The sequence below is a fragment of the Hypanus sabinus genome, chromosome 7, assembly GCF_030144855.1.
Source record: "Hypanus sabinus isolate sHypSab1 chromosome 7, sHypSab1.hap1, whole genome shotgun sequence".
Classification (NCBI taxonomy): Eukaryota; Metazoa; Chordata; class Chondrichthyes; order Myliobatiformes; family Dasyatidae; genus Hypanus; species Hypanus sabinus.
This window is the reverse complement of record NC_082712.1, coordinates 141,919,974-141,932,722: the sequence shown is the minus strand read 5'-3', so window position 1 is coordinate 141,932,722 and position 12,749 is coordinate 141,919,974. Positions and strand designations below refer to the sequence as shown.

General features: G+C 38.8%; 1 protein-coding gene and 1 pseudogene across 4 annotated transcripts in view; both read left to right on the top strand.

The window, feature by feature from the left end:
* The window catches only part of LOC132397270 (uncharacterized), a 255,037-nt gene that overhangs the window by 142,085 nt on the left and 100,203 nt on the right, over positions 1-12,749 (top strand). The gene's annotated exons all lie outside the window — the stretch shown is intronic.
* Positions 4,690-6,021, top strand: LOC132397554 (ubiquitin carboxyl-terminal hydrolase 35-like; annotated as a pseudogene).

The following is a 12,749-nucleotide window of genomic DNA, read 5'->3' as shown; positions in this document are numbered from 1 at the left end:
TAACATCTAACGCGATATTATATTATATTAATTTACTGAGTTTGTATTTCTGTAAGCCTCTGATCATCAGAGACATTTCGGAACAGTGGAACTGAAAGGCTGAGAAGACATGCTGTTGGAAGCCTATTAGGCTTCCACGAGTTGAGACTTAATAACCACATATGGACTGTTCTGCTTCAAACAGAGACAGAGTGTAAAGTACTGACATGACCACACTTAGAGCAAGTGAAGAGGGATGAATTTCCAGTCTTCTGTCATAGGCTAAATAAACTTATAGCACATTCTCTCTTACTTCTCGAAGATCAGATGTCACAGTGTATTCCAGCATGAGTACAATGGTGCTAACTTTGTTATTTTACTGCATTTCTTTAGTTGGACTTGTAAATACCCCTGATTCCAGGGTCTTTAAGCCTTCTCTCTATCCACTTGATTCATGACCTAATGTGTAATCTGTTCCTTTCTTTCATGTGAAGTTGTCTACACCACCCTGCACTGAAAATCCCTTTGTTTTGCTCCCTTACATATGTGGTGTAACATCCTGTTGGTTGCTGAATTGCTTGATTGTAATTACACTGTTCTTTGTGGTATGGTATCTGAAATTTCCATGGCTTTGGATCAGTTTCAGATCATTTATGCAAATCAGATGCAGTGATAGTTCCAGCTACAAGTCTCAGGGCACATCAACCCTTATTGAATCCAATTTGACATAGTTCTTCTAATGAGTATCTGCTGTTTCCAACCCTGCAGCCAGACTTTTACAAGTTCCAATGGTTTATCTCAATCACCTCAGTTTTAAGTTACATGGAGCTTAGAAAAATAGAGGGCTATGGGTAACCTTAGATAGTTCTAAGGTAAGGACATGTCCAGCACAGCATTGTGGGCTGAAGGGCCTGTATTGTACTGTAGGTTTTCTATGTTGCTAAAAACAACAGACCCAGCACCGATTCCTGTGGCACACCATTAGCCACAGGCCTCCACTCAGAGAAGCAACTGTCTACTACCACTCTCCAGCTTCTCCTGTGAAGCCAGTATCTTGAATTCCAAGTGACTAAACCTCCTTGACCGAGCTCTCATGCGGGACCTAGAAGAAGGCTTTGCCAAAGTCTAAGTAGACAACATCCACTGCCTTATCTTCATTAACTTTCCTGGTAACTTTCTCAAAAGACTCTATGATTGGTTAGACTGTCATGATCAGACCAGTGAGGGGCACTGGGTAGCAGTAGGACTCTTAAATCTTCATCAGTAATTTCTACCATTGAGTCCAGACTTTACACTGCACCTGGGTCCACTCATCTGAAGATCATTACAGCAGGACTCAACTAGTTACAGTGGCGTGCAGAAGTTTGGACACCCCTGGTCAAAATTTCTGTTACTGTGAATAGCTAAGCGAGTAAAAGATGAACTGATTTCCAAAAGGCATAAAGTTAAAGATGACACATTTCTTTAATATTTTAAGTAAGATTACTTTTTTATTTCCATCAGTTTCAAAATAACAAAAAAGGGAAAAGGCCCAGAGCAAAAGTTTGGGCAACCTGCATGATCAGGACTTAGTAACACCCCCTTTGGCAAGTATCACAGCTTGTAAACACTTTCTGTAGCCAGCTAAGAGTCTTTTAATTCTTGTTTGGAGGATTTTCATCCATTCTTCCTTGCTTCTAGTTCTTGTGAGATTCTTGGACCATCTTGCATGCACTACTCTTTTGAGGTCTATCCACAGATTTTCGATGCTGTTTAGGTCAGGGGCCAAGGCAGAACCTTCATCTTGCACCTCTTGAGGTAATCCATTGTGGATTTTGAGGTGTGTTTAGGATCATTATCCTGTTGTAGAAGCCATCCTCTTTTCATCTTCAGCTTTTTTTTACAGATGGTGGGATGTTTGCTTCCAGAATTTGCTGGTATTTAATTCTTCACTCTACCAGTGAAATGTTCCCCATGCCACTGGCTGCAACACAAGCCCAAAAATGATCGATCCACCCCCGTGCTTAACAGTTGGAGAGGTGTTCTTTTCATGAAATTCTTCACCTTTTTTTTCTCCAAACATATTTCTGCTCATTGTGGCCAAAGAGTTCTATTTTAACTTCATCAGTCCACAGAACTTGTTTCCAAAATGCATTGGGCTTGTTTAGATGTTCCTTTGTAAACTTCCGACGCTGAGTTTTGTGGTGAGGACACAGAAAAGGTTTTCTTCTGATTACTCTTCCATGAAGGTCATATTTGTGCAGGTGTCACTGCACAGTAGAATAGTGCACCACCACTCCAGAGTCTGCTAAATCTTCCTGAAGGTTTTTTGCAGTCAAACAGGAGTTTTGATTTGCCTTTCTAGCAATCCTACGAGTAGTTCTCTCAGAAAGTTTTCTTGGTCTTCCAGACCTCAACTTGACCTCCACCATTCCTGTTAACTGCCATTTCTTAATTACATTACGAACTGAGGAAACGGCTACCTGAAAATGCTTTGCTATCTTGTTATAGGCTTCTCCTGCTTTATGGGCATCATTTATTTTAATTTTCAGGGTGCTAGGCAGCTGCTTAGAGGAGCCCATGGCTGATGATTGTTGGGACAAGGTTTGAGGAGTCAGGGTATTTATAAAGCTTTGAAATTTGCATCACCTGGCCTTTCCTAACGATGACTGTGAACAAGCCATAGCCCTAACAAGCTAATTAAGATCTGAGACCTTGGTAAAAGTTATCTGAGAGCTCAAATCTCTTTGGGTGTCCAAACTTTTGCATGGTGCTCCTTTCCTTTTTTTTACTCTAAAATTGTACAAAACAAAAATAATACACCAATCTTGCTTAAAATGTTGAAAAGAATGTTTCATCTTTAACTTAATTACTTTTGGAGATCAGTTCATCTTTTACTCGCTTAGTTATTCACAGTAACAGAAATTTTGACCAGGGGTGCCCAAACTTCTGCACGCCACTGTATGTACCCAACAGATATTGATCACCTTTGCATGACATTGGCTTGTCAAGGACAGGCAGCAGGGCGGCATGAAGAGTTTCTCCAGGGACACGCTTGCATCTTTGCAGAAAGACTCTGGTTTTGGGCATTCACCTGTGTTTCCTGCTACGTGTTCACAGAACTACTGTGGAGAATGAATTAAGCTGCCAGTCCTGGAGCGACACAATGGGAACCCTGAGTCTTGCCATGGGTTCTGAGATCAATGCTCCCTAGTCTTTGAATTACTGCTCGCAAATTTCCTCTTGGACAGGAGCAAGATGGCCTGTATAATTTCCCTCCTCTTAGGCGGCTGAAAGACATTCTTGTGACCGGGGATTAGGTGGAAGAGTTGGAAGAACTATTGGAAGTGGCCAAAAGAATCAACAACCATATTTCTGAAAGAAGGAAGGAGAGATCTGGTGAGTTCACCCAGAGGTCTAGTTCTCAGATCTACCCAATGCCTGCCCCAGTTCCTCAATCCAATAACCAACACAAATCCCCAGAGTCATCTCCGGAAGAACCAAGGCAACTTGGAAGAACCTAGGTGTCCCCAGCAGAGTGAGAGAGATGTGTAAAGTAGAGATGTTGCTTATTCAGTGGTAAGCCCGGCCATTTCTGAGTCACTTCCCCTGAGTTTTCAGGAAGACTCCAGAACCATTCAGTGAGGGGAGAACTGTAATAGTCCCAAGTCTCTCTCCCATTCCATCAAGTCCTGGAGCAGTTTTACTATACCTATTGCCTTAGGGGAGACATCAACATTCTGTGAGAGCCCTGGTAGACTCTGGTTTAGTGAGCACATTTTTGGACACCAGACTGGCAGAGAGAATCCAAATTAATAAGGTACATCTCGACCAGCCTATCTCTGCTATGGCCCTGGATGGTAGACCATTGGAAACTGGACAAATCTTTTATCTTTCTGTTGCTCTCAAGTTGAATATTGGAAGGTACAAGGAGACAAATAGTTTCCATCTTTTATATTCTCCATGATTCTCAAGGATTACTGATTGTTACTATTATCCTTGGTTATCCATGTTTACATCTTCATAATCCTGGGACTAACTGGTCTTCTGGTACCATTCAGGGTTGGTCAACCCAGTGCTGGGATAAGTACCTTTGCAGAGGTTTTGAGATACCTTCCCGAGGTCCCAACTTGCCTTCCCAAGTTTCTGAGCGACTTGGTATGAACCAGGTTGAGTTGCCTCCTGACACACAAGACCAGACTTGAACTCAGTGGAGTTGTCTAGAGTGCTTTCAGAGAATTGGGATTTTTTGGAGGTGTTCAGCAAAAGGAGAGTTCCTATGCTTCCCCCGCACAGAGAATACAATTGCACCATCAGTTTACTACCTGGTACATGTCCAGCTGAGGAAGGCTCTATGCCTTGTCTGCTCCAGAGAGGCAAGCTATGGAGGAATATTCTAGAAATTATGGAGTCACTAACTTGTGGTTGGTGATAGAGATCTTTAAGTTTATTGTCTTCCCCCCTTTGTGTCTGCCAGCTAACTGTTTGAAGGATGATCTCAAGTTGTAACTTTCCATGGATGGCATGTACAAAATTGAATATTTGTTGTATTGGAATCTTGATGTGATTGAAGTAAAAAAAACATTGGTTGAAGGAAATAGAATTGAAAAGACATGGACCAGATTTAGGAAGCTGTGATGTTGCCTTGCCATCAACTTCTGTAAAGCACATTCTTGTAAGACTCATTTTAGAAACAGCATAGAACCTCTCAACTGTAAACAGTGCATAGCTATGTTTGAGTTGTCTACAAAGTTAATTCTGTTGAGTGATATGCAATTCCAAAAGGATGTGGCTGTATCTGATGGGGCATCAAATGCATTGTCCATTGTGGTCCAGTATGAGCCATTGAAAATTATGGATGGATTCAAAACCTGACAAATGGTAATTGCATCATGGATGTAAAGATGATGACTGCTTTAACCAATATGATTGATTGGCTTTCATGGCCATTAGCCAATAACACATGCAAGTGCATTATTGGCTTACTGAAAGGTTTAACTGCTGTGAAGAAGTTCAGCTTTTTGATTGAAATCACACTTTCACAAATTGAACAGGTGTTCTCAAGGCTCTTTTCTTCCCCAGTTGTAAGAGCAGGAGCTTATATGCTGAAATATAGACTTCTAAGTTTCCAACTTTCATCAGAAGCATTTCATGTGCTTGTTCCTCACATACCCTAATTAATGATGTTACTCTCTAACTCTGCAATAAGCTGTCACAACAACAGTCTGAATTGGTACACTGCATGAACTTCCATTTTTCAGACTTCCCTAACCTATATGAACCTGTTAAGCACTAAAGGATTTTCCAATTCCAAACGAGAAAAAAACTAGAGCAGCTGCTCAATCAGAGTGCCTGATATCACAAAGAAATGCATTGGAACCTTTGTAGTCAAGACTTGCTGCAAGATTATATACAAGAAAGACACGACTGGCAGATCTTGGCAATACCTGCTACAAGAACAGTGTCTTTCAGGAATGTTTTAAAAGCTTCTGACTACAGGCATGCTGTTATGCTACTCAAGGAGACTGATTCACAGCCCTTAATGATGAAACTTCAATGGTTATTTGCTTTCCTGGAACAGAGCCAGAGATCTGCCATCTCTCCCAGTAGCTTCTTGAAAGCTTCATCGCCTCCTTGGTTTAAACAAGAGGTGCAACATGCCCGTTCAGCGTATTTAAGATATCTATTGGACCGGGTACATGAGGAAGAGAAAATTAGGAAAGGAATTTCTCACGTGCAGAGACATTCAGGCAGTGAACCACGTTTAGAGGATTGAGATCCAGAGAAATCACTATTAGAAAGAATGGTGGGAAAATGGTGACTGGGATCCTTTGTCATTGTAGCTGTAATGTTTCTTTCTGAGAGGAAGCTTTTACAGATCTAACCCCAGCATTCCCACCACCTAACAAGTTTCTACAAAGATGGGATCATTCAAGTGACCCTAATACTTCAATGAAGGTTACTAGTGCAGATAATTTGGCATCAGAAACTGAGCAGCAACACATGATTGCCAAGTCTCCAAATAAGCAGACGCACACAAAATATAAAGAGCATTCAGTGTGAGTGGTCCCATTTGAAGTAATCGGTTCCCATGGAAAAGCAGCAGAGGAGACTGTAGCACCCAGATTAGTTCCTTGCCACAGAATGATTTTGCAGTGGCCTCTGGGGAAGAAAATGTGTGACTCAGCAAATTGTAGATCAGTGTCTGAGTAAGTGAGCTCCTAGTTTGATTATTCCCTGTATTATTCTCTGAATAAATCTTCATTGTTAATTTCTACCATTGAGTCCTGAATTTACTCTGCACCTGGGTTCACTCATCTGAAGATCATTACATAGGCACGGTCTACCACACACAAACCCATGCTGACTATCCCTAATTAGCCTCTGTCTATCCATATCCAGTCCCTTAGAATGCTTTCTAATAACTTTCCCACTCTTGATGTTAGGCTCACCGGCCTGTAATTTCCCAACTTGTTCTCAGAGGCTTTCTTAAACAACGGAACAACATTAGCTATCCTCCAATCCTCCGGCACCTCATCCATGGCTTAGGCATTTTAAATATCAGTGACTAGAACCCCTGCAGTTTCTGCATTAGCCTCCCTTGGGTTTTGAGGGAACGTCTTGTCAGGCCCCAGAGATTTATCCACCTCAAGACAGCAATCCCATCTTCCTCTGTAACCTGTATCAGACCCATCACCTCACTGCTGCTTTGTGTCACTTCTGTAGTCACTGTTTCCATCTTCAGAGTGAATACAGATGCATATCCATTAAAAATCTCCCCATCTCTTTCGGCTTCACACATAGATGCCCACTCTGATCTTCCAGAGGACCGATTTTGTCCCTTGCTATCCTTTTGCTTTTTATATATCTGTAGAAGCCCTTGGGATTCGCCTTCGCCTTCTCTGCTAGAATAACCACATGCTGTAGCGGTGTGCTACACGCAGTGCTAAAATAATGACATGGAGTCGGTAAACTGCAATTAAAGACGATTTTATTCGAATTTCACAGTCTTGCTTTAAAGCCTCCCTTATCCCGTCCTCCCCGGGCGCGGATGCTGTAAGGGACACGTACTCACAAACCCCCGAAGGCTTTTTCCCTTTGTTGCGGACCTGGCCTTTGTGCCTGCGCGCTGCCTATTTGTGAGCTGGTTCGAGTGCGCTAGGAAGTGGGTCACCACAATGCCTTCTTTTAGCCTTCCTGAGCATTCCTTTGTATTTCTTATACTTGTTGTTATGTTCCAGATTGAGGGCTGGTGCAGAGCATACCAATATTCCACTGAATTTTATTAACAACTCTGCTTGTACAGTGTGTGAACCCCTCCCATGTGGGAGTGGCTAACTGAGTGGCATAGGAATAACACTATTAACTACCACATCTCCCCTTCTTGAAAAGATAGAAAAGCAAAGTATGTACTTCTTGTCTGGAGAATTGCATTGAAACTGAGTGATTTAGTTCACTTTACCCACAGCATGTAACTTAAGCACCTTACAGAAACATAAAAAGGATTTGCCAACATTATAAAGTTCTTTCTCTCTGTTTTTAATGGTCTCTCTCACTTTGTTTCCTTTCTTTTTTTCACCAATTCCTTTTCTTTTACGAAAAAGTCTCTTTTGCCTTCAGTTTACACTGCTCGTTCCACATCTCCATTTGCCTGTGGGTGCTCTGGACTGTTTGAACTTATAGGCTTTGAATTCTAAGTAGCTGAATTTGGGACCATTGTCTCTGGTATTCCACGGTGAGTGAATACAGTTTTCAGATTCTGCTGAGGATGTAGAAGACAATTTGGACATCTCAATGTTACTTGAGTAATAATCTACAGTGAGAAGATATTTGTCTTTTTTCAGCTTGAAAATGTCTGTGCCTACGAATTGCCATGAAAAGTCTTGGAATTCAGTAAGACAGAGAAACTCAGCATGATTTTTGTGTATTTTTTTGCAGGCTACACATTGCTTTACGTAATCTCCCAGTTGTGTGCTCAGACCAGGCCAGCACATGGATTATCTTGCTTTTTGGTGGCAATTTTTGATGCCTTGATGTCCTCAGATTTGACTGATGATCTTGGCATGCATAGAAGCAGGAATGATGAGTCTGGAGCCCTTTAGCAGCAAATCACCAAGAATGGAGAGTGTGTCTCTTTCAAACTAGCCAGGTCTGAGTTTGTGAGCTCCTTTTTGAACAATTGGCCATCCATGCTCACTGTATTGTATGACCTTGGTGCAGATTTGGTCTTTTCTCAACTCAGCATGAATTATATCCAGTTTACTCTGTGATTCGGGAGAGCTTTAATATAGCTGAGCAAAGTAGATGTTGTTATCTTCTATGAGGGTGGAGTCAGCTTTCATCCACTCACTTTTGCATGGCATCCTTGACAGTGTCTGGTGGTGTGAGTGATTTGCTGGGGGACATGTTCAATGTCATAATAGTATCGTATAAGCTTCATTCTGAATCTTTTCAGATGTGGAGGTAAGCCATCCAACTGTTTTGAGCTACGGAGGCTGAGAAGTGGCTTGTGGTCTGTTTCAAGTAGGAATTTTGTGCTTATCAAATAGCAGATAATGTGTTCACTAGCCCACATGAGAGCCAGCATCTCCTTTTCGATTTGGACATAACGCTGTTCATTAGGGGCCAGTGCTCTTGATGCAGATGCCACCTGTTTCCATATGTCACTGCAGGTTTGCATGAGCACACCTCCTAGGCCAATTGAAGAGGTGTCGCCTGAGACCTTGGTTGCTTTATTCCGATCAAAGAATGCCAATATTGGCAGAGAGAGAAACTGCTTTAAATGATGAGAATGACTTCTCGTGTGGTGTGTTTTAGATCCAAACATTTCTCTGAGAGAGAAGGTCATGTAGTGGTTTTGTTTTCTCTGCCAGATCTGGAGTGAATTTTCCCAGCAACTTTACCATGCCTAGGAATCTATAGATCTCTGATAGATTCATAAGTTTTTCCAAACTCCTGCCAGTTTGTCTGAATCTGGTAGAAATCCATCTGAGGACAGCTGGTGGCTTAAGAACTTTACTTCCAACTTTGTAAATTAGCATTTCTTTTTGCTCAGGGTGATTCCAGCCTGCTTCAGTTTCTCCAAGGCAGCTTCACCCTATTTTGTCATGTTCCTCACTTGAGCCTCTGAAGATGAGTATATCATCTATGTGGCAGGCTACTCATTCCAATCCCTCCAAAATGTGGTTCATCCTCATCTGAAAGAGTTTAGAGACTGAGGAGATGCCAAAGGGGAGTCACTTTTTTTAAAAAACTTTATTTTATTGTTTTCAAATAATTACAGAAATAAAAGAAAATATATGAAAAAAATATATACCCTTCCCCTCTCCCCTTAACCCCTCCCCCCTAACATCCCTATAGAAAAAAAAGAAAGAAAGAAAGAGTGCCTGGATATCGGAAGATCCCCACATCCTCCACGGAGTTCATAATAACTTTAGTATATATATTTATTTCTTTCCCCAAATAACCAATTATTTCATCTTCGGAGCACCTATATATTTAATCCTGTCTTTTGTAAATAAGGGCGCCAAATTTTCAAAAATGTTTCATATTTATCTCTTAAATTATAAGTAATTTTTTCAAGTGGAATATAGCCATAAATTTCCTTCTTCCAATGATCTATACTTAAGTATGTATCCGATTTCCAAGTAACTGCAATAGCCTTTTTGGCTACTGCCAGTGCAATTTTTATAAATTCTTTCTGATATTTATTCAATTTGGGTTTTGGTTTTATCCCTTCAATATCACTGAGTAAAAATAATATTGGATTATGTGGATGTTGTGTTCCAATAATTTGTTCCAATAAAACTCTTAAATTTGTCCAAAAAGGTTGAATTTTAGAACAAGACCAAGTAGAATGTAAAAAAGTACCAATTTCTTGATTACATCGGAAACACTGATTGGATAAATTTGGGTTTAATTTATTTATTTTTTCTGGTGTAATATATAATTGATGTAAAAAATTATATTGCACTAATCTTAACCGGACACTTATTGTATTTGTCATACTGTCAAGACATAGTCTTGACCAATTTGTTTCTTCAATTTTAATATTCAAGTCACTTTCCCATTTTTGTCTTGACTTATGAACTTGTTTAATTGCCTGTTTTTGAATCAAGTTATACATACAAGAAATAAATTTTTTAATCTTTCCTTTTTGAATTGAAGTTTCTATTTCATTAGATTTCGGCAATAACATTGTTTGACCTAATTTTTCTCTTACATAAGCCCTTAGTTGGAAGTAACAAAAAAGAGTGTTGTTTGATACTTTATATTTATTCTTTAATTGATCAAATGACATTAATATACCTCCTTCAAAACAATCTCCTATATATCTAATCCCTTTTTGAAACCAATTATATAAAAGTTGATTATCCATTGTAAAAGGAATAAGTCCATTTTGAATTAAAGATCTCTTTGCTAATAAAGATTTCTTTGTCTCATCAACATTTATCTTACTCCATAAGTCAATCAAATGTTTTAATATAGGAGACTCTTTCTTTTCCCGTATCCATTTAGATTCCCATTTATATATAAAATCTTCTGGTGTATTTTCTCCTATTTTATCTAGTTCTACTCTAATCCATGCTGGTCTATCTTTCTCAAAAAAAGATGCAATAAATCTAAGTTGATTTGCTTTATAATAATTCTTAAAATTTGGAAGTTATAACCCTCCCAGATCAAATTTCCATGTCAATTTTTCCAACGTTATTCTTGATATCTTACCTTTCCAGAGAAACTTCCTCACATATTTGTTTAACTCTTGAAAAAACTTCTGGGGTAGTTGTATTGGTAGTGATTGGAATAAGTATTGTAGTCTAGGGAATATATTCATTTTTATGGTATTTACTCTACCTACTAATGTTATTGGTAATACCATCCATTTATCAAGATCTTCTTGAATTTTTTTTCAATAATGGTAAGTAATTTAATTTATATAAGTTCTTTATATCATTATTAACTCTTATACCTAAATATTTTATACTATTTGCTGGCCATCTAAATTGAGTTATTAATCGACATTGACTATACTCTCCTTTAGTAAGAGGTAAAATTTCACTTTTATCCCAATTTATTTTATAACCTGATATTTTCCCATATTCTTCTAATCTGTAGGATAACTTACGCAACGAGTGCAATGGGTTTGTTAAATAAAGCAGAACGTCATCAGCAAATAAGTTAATCTTGTATTCTTCCTGATTAACTCTGAAACCCTTAATATCTGGGTCCATTCTAATTAATTCAGCTAATGGTTCTATCGCCAACACGAATAAAGCAGGTGATAATGGACAACCTTGCCTAGTTGACCTTGTTAACTGAAATGGTGTTGAAATTTGACCATTTGTCACTACTTTAGCTTTGTGATTAGTATTCAAGGTTTTAATCCATTTTATAAAAGATACTCCTAATCCATATTTTTCCAATACCTTAAATAAAAAATCCCATTCCAATCTATCAAATGCTTTTTCTGCATCTAAAGCAACTGCTACACTCATTTCCTCCCTCTTTTGCGCCAAATGATTTATACTAAATAACCGAGTTACATTATCTGCCGATTGTCTATTTTTAATAAATCCTGTTTGATCCATATGTACTAATTTTGGTAAGTATTTAGATGATCTGTTAGATAAGATTTTTGCTATTATCTTATAATCAGTGTTTAATAAAGAAATAGGTCTATATGATGCTGGCTTTAAAAGATCTCTACCTTTTTTTGGCAATACTATTAAAATAGCTGTCGAAAAAAATTCTGGAAGTTTATGCATTCTTTCCGCTTGATGTATTAACTCCATAAAAGAAGGAATTAATAAATCTTTAAACTTTTTATAAATTTCAGGCGGAAAACCATCTTCTCCTGGAGATTTATTACTTTGAAGTGATCTTAGGGCTTCTTTGACCTCTTTCAATGTAAAATGCATATCTAATCCCTTCTGTTCTTCCGTATTTAATTTTGGAAGAGTTATTTGTGATAAAAACCTTTCTATCTTGACATTATCATTTTGTGATTCTGATTTATACAACTCAGAATAAAAATTCTTAAAAGTTTCATTAATTTCTAAAGATTTATAAGTAATTTTATTTACTCTTGTTCGAATTGCATTTATTGTTTTAGAAGTCTGGTCTGTTTTTAACTGCCATTCAAGGTCCTTGTGTGATCTTTCACCTAGTTCATAATATCTCTGTTTAGTTCTCATAATTGCTTTTTCTGTTCGATATGTCTGGAGTGTATTATATCGTAACTTCTTATTAATAAGTTGTCTTTGTTTTTCTTCTGTCATATTTCTTTGAGATTCTTTTTCTAATTTTGTAATCTCTTTTTCCAATCGATCTATTTTTATCATATATTCCTTCTTAATTTTAGAAGTATAACTTATTCAAAGGGGAGTCTCTTGAAAGCATAGCCTCTATAGAGTGATCATAGGGTGATCGCGATAAAGGTTGTGAGCTGCTATGACTCAGGAGCTAAACAGATCTTCCAGGGCCCTCAGTTTGCATCTAGTTTGGAGAAGAACTTTGCTCCACCCAGCATACCAAATGTGTGTTCCACAGAGGGCAGAATAAACTTCTCCCACCCCATTGCATTATTAAACTTCGTTAGATCAACACAGATCCTCACAGTGTAACCTGGCTTAGGAACAGAAACAATGCCTGCATCTCGGTCAGTAGGTCTCTTCACTCTAGTTATGATGTGACTTTGTTCATCAATGGGACTGGTATATGCCTCACTGTGGTCGGGGGGGGGGGGCCTCACCCCTGGCCTCAGTTGGATAAGGTACTCCTCTGTCAGTACA